General features: G+C 41.2%; 1 pseudogene; it reads left to right on the top strand.

Moving 5' to 3' along the window:
• The first annotated feature begins 585 nt into the window (after positions 1–585).
• On the top strand, positions 586–1,469 carry LOC129030372 (nucleophosmin-like; annotated as a pseudogene).
• The last annotated feature ends 5,598 nt before the right edge of the window (positions 1,470–7,067 follow it).

The raw sequence follows: 7,067 nt of genomic DNA on the forward strand, positions 1-7,067 counted from the left end.
ATCCTCATCACAGGGGACTTTAAACACATAACCTGGCCGTAGAGCGAGAACTTTTCAGACCCCACCTGGATCTAACTAAGCAGTTGGGCTTCTCAGCGGGGGAGGTAAAACCCTGGGATCTCTTGTTAAGCCAGCTTCACACAGGGAACTTAAATGAGCCTGGAAGCTCCATGAGGTCACAGGATTAATCAAGATGGTCAAAAATAACAACACTTTCTGGAGATGAAGGTCAGGGATGCTCAGAGTACACAGGCCAGCGTAGGTGGAATTATCCGAAAGCTGGTTTCTCACCCTAAGAGCCCAGTTCTTTGACAGCACACTTGCTTTTGGTTGGGGGAAGCTAGGAAGGTCACCCAGAAGGCTTTTTGAGGTATTCATGCTAATTATATCTGTGACAAAGTCGCACCATTAGGGGCTTTTTGCCAGATCTCTGGTTGGCAAGATTGTGCGACACTGTGGGAGTTTACCTGCTCTTTAACATAGAAGGACCCCTGGTGTGATTCTGTCCTGAGCGGCTGTTCTCTTGAGCAGTAGTCATTTATCTCCGTCCACCTTCTCTCCCACCTAAGTACCTGCCACCACCTCATGGAAGATTCAATGGGCATGGACACAAGCACCCTGAGGCCCCAGAATTATCTTTTCAGTTGTGAACTAAAGGCCAACAAAGATGATCACTTTAAGGTAGATAATGATGAAAATGAGCTCAAGTTATCTTTAAAAACAGTCAGTTTAGAGGTTGATGCAAAGGATGAATTGCACATTGTTGAAGCAGAGGCAATGAATTACAAAGGCAGTCCAATTAAAGTAACACTGGCAACTTTGAACATGTCTGTACAGCCAATGGTATCCCTTGGGTGCTTTGAAATACCACCACCAGTCGTCTTATGGTTGAAGTGTAGCTCAGGACCAGCACATATTAGTGGACAGCACTTAGCAGCTGTGGAGGAAGAGGCAGAGTCAGGAGATGAAGAGGAGGAGGATGTGAAACTCTTAAATATATCTGGAAAGCAATCTGCCCCAGGGGGTGGTAGCAAGTTTCCACAGAAACAAGTAAAACTTGCTGCTGATGAAGATGATGATGATGATGATGATGATGATGATGATGATGATGAGGAAACTGAAGAAAAGGTGCCAGTAAAGAAATCTATATGAGATACTCTAGCCAAAAGTGCACAAAAGTCAAATCAGAATGGAAAAGACTCAAAACCATCAACACCAAGATCAAAAGGACAACAATCTTTCAAAAAACAGGAAAAAAACTCCTAAAACATCACAAAGACCTAGTTCTGTAGAAGACATTAAAGTAAAAATGCAAGCAAGTATAGAAAAAGGTGGTTCTCTTCCCAAAGTGGAATCCAAGTTCATCAATTATGTGAATAATGGCTTCTGGATAACTGACCAGGAGGCTATTCAAGATCTCTGGCAGTGGAGGAAGTCTCTTTAAGAAAATAGTTTAAACAATTTGTTAAAAATTTTCTGTCTTATTTCATTTCTGTAAGAGTTGATGTCTGGCTGTCCTTTTTATAATGGAGAGTGACAGCTTTCCCTGCCATGTTTGATAAATGTTGTCCAGGTTCCATTGCCAAGAATGTGTTGTCCAAAATGCCTGTTTAGTTTTTAAAGATGGAACTCCACCCTTTGCTTGGTTTTAAGTATGTATGGAATGTTATGGTAGGACATAGTAGTAGTGGTGATCAGACATGGAAATGATGGGGAGACAAAAATATACATGTGAAATAAAACTCAGTATTTTAATAAAGTTAAAAAAATAGAAGGACCATCCCATCTTTTATTTGCTAGAAGTGGGCATCTAAGCATTATCCCAGAGATTCCTTTGTAGGGATTTCCGGAAATCATCTCCTAGCTCAGTGTTGTGAGATCTCTTATCTTGATGATGCACCCTTGCTGTTCCCTCTGGGGTTTTGTTTTTGAACTGAGGAAGGTCACAGAGACCATGCACTTTTCTCTAGACAGCCAATGTCATAAACCACTAGCTGAGGGGTAGCACACAGTTTGTAAAGTATTTTGATCTGAAAGTCAGGAGACTTGGATTGTAATTCCAGCTTTGCCAAGGATGAATGTCGTGACCTTTGAGATTTAAATAATTTTGACCTCAATTTTTCTCCCTAAAATTGAAGTCGTTGTCATGTTTACCTCATAGGGTTATGGAAAGGATAAACTAGTGATACTATTGTTACCTTATGCTCACAGCATGACAGCACTGGTGACCCTCAGTGGAGGGGATTGCAGGAGAAAACTAAAGAATTAACTAAAGAATTCTGCTTAGAGATCAGGAGTACAAGTTTGAATGTGGAACTATTTGTGCTCAAGGCCCAGCTCTTGCATTTACCATGAGACCTTGACTAAGTTACTTAACCTCTCTGTGCCTCAGTATCTTCACCTGTTAAAGTGCTAATTTCATAAGGTTTTCAAATGTAAACCATTGTAAGTTCTGAACTTAAGGCTGTGTGCAGATTAGGTGGTCTTATATGTATATTACTGTATCCCCTAATGCTATGCAATGAGGCTTGCAATTGAATATTTCAAACCCGTTTTTCCTCACTACCCACATACATCTTCCCCCTGAGCAGTAGGACATGTCCTTGCCATGATTGACTTCTGGCTCTGCAAGTTTGTATCATGTGTTGATGCTATGAGTAGTAGGGGTATTCCTGGAGGCATTCCACACTTGAACATCTAGCAACAGCATGACCACGCAAACTACGTAAATATTACCAACTTGAGCCAAAATGTGTCTCCACAGTTGACAATCAACAAATACAATACACAATACAATCAGATGGTATTATATTGGAGTTTCATGAATATACGTAAAAAGGAAAAGGTAGAACAGGCAGGGGAAATCAGGAATCACAGCTGGAATGGAGTCAAGGAGGTGGAGCTGAAAACTGACACAATATTAAATGCAGGGCTTAGGAGGGGGCTCATTAAGAAAGCCAGATTTAGCCAAGCACAGTGGCTTATGCCTGTAACCCCAGCATTTTGGGAGACTGAGGCAGGCAAATCAGTTGAGCCCAGGAGTTTGAGACCAGCCTGGGAAACATAGCGAAACCGCATCTCTACAAAAAATACAAAAATTAGCCAGTCATGGTGGCACACCAGTCATCTCAGCAACTTGGCTGAAGTGGGAGCATCACCTGAGCCCTGGAGGTAAAGGCTGCAGTAAGCAGAGATAGCGCCACTCACTGCCTTCCAGCCTGGGAGACAGAGTGAGACCCTGTCTCAAAATCAAACAAATGAACAAACAAACAAAAAAAGGCAAGATTTGTGTGAAGACTTACCAGTAGTGAGAAAATTAACAAAGCGGATTATCTTAGAAAAGTTACTTCCAAGAAGAAGGGCCAAAAACCCACAAAAACTAATGGCAAACACCCAAGGAGAAGCATGCCTGCTATTCAAGAACCAGGAATAAGGGTCAATGGGGCTGGAGTGCAGTGAGGGAGGTAGAGAGTGACAGGAAGGGGTGTATAGAAAAGGGGGTCAGGGGAAGGAGAGGCAGAAAAATTATGTAGTGTCTTCTGACCTTACTGATTCTTTTCTCAGAGTAAAATGCAACCCAATATATGGTTTTGAGCCAAGTAAAGACACACTTTCATTTCATGTTTAAAGAGGGTTACAGTAGTAGCTGGAGTAAATAGACTGACTGTTACAGCAATCTAGGTAAAAGAAGATGATGGCTTCAAGCACTGTGGACAGATAAGGAGAAATGTGGAAAGTAATGGGAAGTGGCCACAGATGCATTTTGAAGTAGATCCAACAGGATGAGCTGATACAGTAGACACAGAATGAACAAAACAGAAGAGTCAAGGACAACCTTATCAAGATGCTTGGCCAGAGAAATGAAAATGATCGAGTTTATACCAGCTGAGAGGGGGAGGTCTGGGGATGGAGCAGGTTAATGGGAAAAGATCAGCCTAGTTTAGGACTTGAGTTTCAGAGACCTGTTAAATAGCTAAACAAAGATGTGAACGGGCGTTTGAAAATTTGAGTATGGAATTTGGGAGAAAGGTCTGAGCCTGTGACTTAAATTTGGGAGTAGTTATCATATAAACGTTGTTTAAAATCAAGTAACTGTATGAGGTCATCAAGGAAATGAGTACTACCTATATAAAGAAAAGACCAAACATATGCCTTTCCATTACAAGGCTTCTAAATAGAACTAAATCTGTGAGAGGTGTTAAATATCACAGTCTTCAATTTATCATCCAAAAGTCAGCCCATATCTTTGTCAACCTATAATTGCCAAACGCATTGCAAGTGATAGGAAAGCTATTTAATTATATTTATTCTACAGAATTACTTTCATAGACCATGATTCAAAAGTACGCATTGACTGTCACCAGGAGTGATATAAGCAGTAGTGTTATGGGGACAACCTCTGTATGATTTTACAAACTTGCTTCTGGGAATTGTGTCTATTACTCATCTCCACAAGAGAAATCGTGGTTTAGTACTTTCTTTCTGGATCCCCAGAAAGACAGGTAAGGCTTGTCTTTCCAAAGACCTGATATTTTTGGTTCTGATGCAATAATGAGAAATACATATTTTTTGAGTTTCCTTTCCGTGGCTACTGTTGAATTAACATGGGAGAGTGGTTAAATGCCAACAATTTGGGAGTAGACCATCATCTGGTTTCCTGTCTCCCTCTATCACTAACTCACTGTGGCACATTGAGAGGTTACTCAACTTGCCTTTTCTTTAGTTTTCTTATTTGTAAAATGAGGACAATAGCATTAGCTACTAGGTCTGGGAAAGGATAAAATTAACTTATTTATCCAAGGCATTTATCATACTTATTTAACATATATTAGGCCCTATGTAAATTTTAGCTATAATTATTGGTAGTACTACTATTAATAGGTAATATTTATGGAGATTTGACTACGTTCCCGGCATTATTTTAAACAGTTTACAGAGATGATCTCATTTAGCCTCTACTTTATAAACTGCACATTCTTATTGTTGCTACTCTATGAATGGTGTACACAGAGAAGGGGGAAATCATCACTTTCTGTAGCCTGAACTTTCCATTACACATTCTCTATCTCTTTCCCTATTTATTTGACATTTGTTGTTTATTATTCAGCAGCTGTTCAGTCTTATTAATAAAAATAATGTCAACCTGCCTTCAAAGGTGAGGGTAAAAAAAATAAACTGTTTTAAAGCTCCAAAAGTTTTCCAAATTATGTATAAGTGCTCTTTAGAATATTACACGTTTTGTACTACCTCATTGAAAGACAATATACTAGAACATGAGAAGCAATGGATTGAGCATCAGGACATGTGGGTTCTACTGGCAATTTTGGCACTAATTCCTAGGTAATTTACTTCTAGACATTTAAACCCTCTAGATCACTGCTACTCCAAGTGCCAGTCTATCGGACATAAGGATCAAGTACAGTGTACTCAAGGAAATCAACACTGCTTCCTCCACCAAAGCGTTGTTCTCCAGAAAAACTGTGAGCTAAAAGAAACATGTGCTTAGGAATGTGATAGACTTACACGTGGCTAGCTGGCTGATCTCTCGGCAGAGGGACGATCATAGTTGCGGGATGCCGTAGCAGCAGTCTGTGGACTACGGTTCTAGTAACATCGCTTTAGAGCTTACAATCAGCATCTGTAGAAGGAAAGAGATGGCTCTTTTGCTGGTGGGCTCAATGATTTGTATTTGTAACAATCTGTGTAAAACCATGATTGCCATTGTAATACCAAGAGAAAAGCCAAGCCAACTGGAAGTCATAGACCTTGCCTTGACTACCTCAATACGAGAAAAATGATACCTGCATCATCAATTGTCCTCCAGCATCAAAGCCACTGTTTGCACCTACTGCTCAGTTCTCACCCTAAGAGAATGATGCTTTCATGGAGGAGATGAACAGCTACTCAGACTTTATGGTCACCAGCTGAGTATTGCTTTAGGAAGACCTCTCTTACTCGGCGCAGTCCTGCATGCACCATTGGTACTTAGTCTTACTTACAAGATGTTTGTTTTACTTTTCTCCTCCTTTAAAAAGAAACTCATTCAAGTGGTCACTTACATACAGCAGCTGGAAGTCTTTAGGAAGGAGTATTGGGGTTCACAAGGAAGAAGGAGGAGACACACCTATCTTTCTGAAGCTGTTTGAACTGAATCACACCAGCGCTTCTGGTCAGCAAATGCTGTACCAAGCCTGCCCTACATGCTTTTAGAGCCAACATTTTTTAATCAAGAAGACCCACTGTATGGTAAGGGCCAACAAATACACTGGAAAACAGACAATCCAGTAGCTCTGATCTCCAGCTACCACCTTAGGCTGTGCACAACATGGAGAGCATCCAGGGCCCCATGCTCTCCACCAGCCCAGGAGGAGCTGCGGCTGCAGTGGTTTGGGTCAGATTCTGTTGTACAGCTTGAGATAAATAGAAGAAAATTAGAAGGAAAAATTACATAAATTGCAACTGAGGTGGTAAACTCATTTGACACATATTCATTTAAACCAAAGGTGCAGCACGTTCACATAGTTCGATAATAAATGTTGATATTTGTTACACAAGTGGGCATCTAAATTCCATGCACAAGGCAAGAAGGGAGGATCTGTATTGCTAGCATCTTAACTGTCGTTGTGGACTTTTTCTCAGAACAATTAATTTTCCTTGCCACTCTGTTTTATCTGACTAAGGTGCTTGCTCAGGCTCTGTCCCCATGAGTATGTGCTGTCCCACTACAGTCCCTATAAGGTAAACTCCCCTCACACCTGTAATCCCAGCACTTTGGGAGGCTGAGGCAGGCAGATCAGTAGGTCAGGAGATCGAGACCATCCTGGCTAAACCCCATATGTACTAAAAATACAAAAATTAGCTGGGCGCGGTGGTGGGTGCCTGTAATCCCAGCTACTTGGGAGGCTGACGCAGGAGAATCACTTGAACCCAGGAGACGGAGGTTGCAGTGAGCCAAGATTGCACCACTGCACTCCAGCTGGGCAACAGAGCAAGACTCCATCTCAAACAAACAAAACAAAGATAAACTCCCACTTAGGTGTGTCTTTATAACTTAGGGGAGAAGAGTC

The sequence above is a fragment of the Pongo pygmaeus genome, chromosome 12 (genome assembly GCF_028885625.2).
Source record: "Pongo pygmaeus isolate AG05252 chromosome 12, NHGRI_mPonPyg2-v2.0_pri, whole genome shotgun sequence".
Lineage (NCBI taxonomy): Eukaryota > Metazoa > Chordata > Mammalia > Primates > Hominidae > Pongo > Pongo pygmaeus.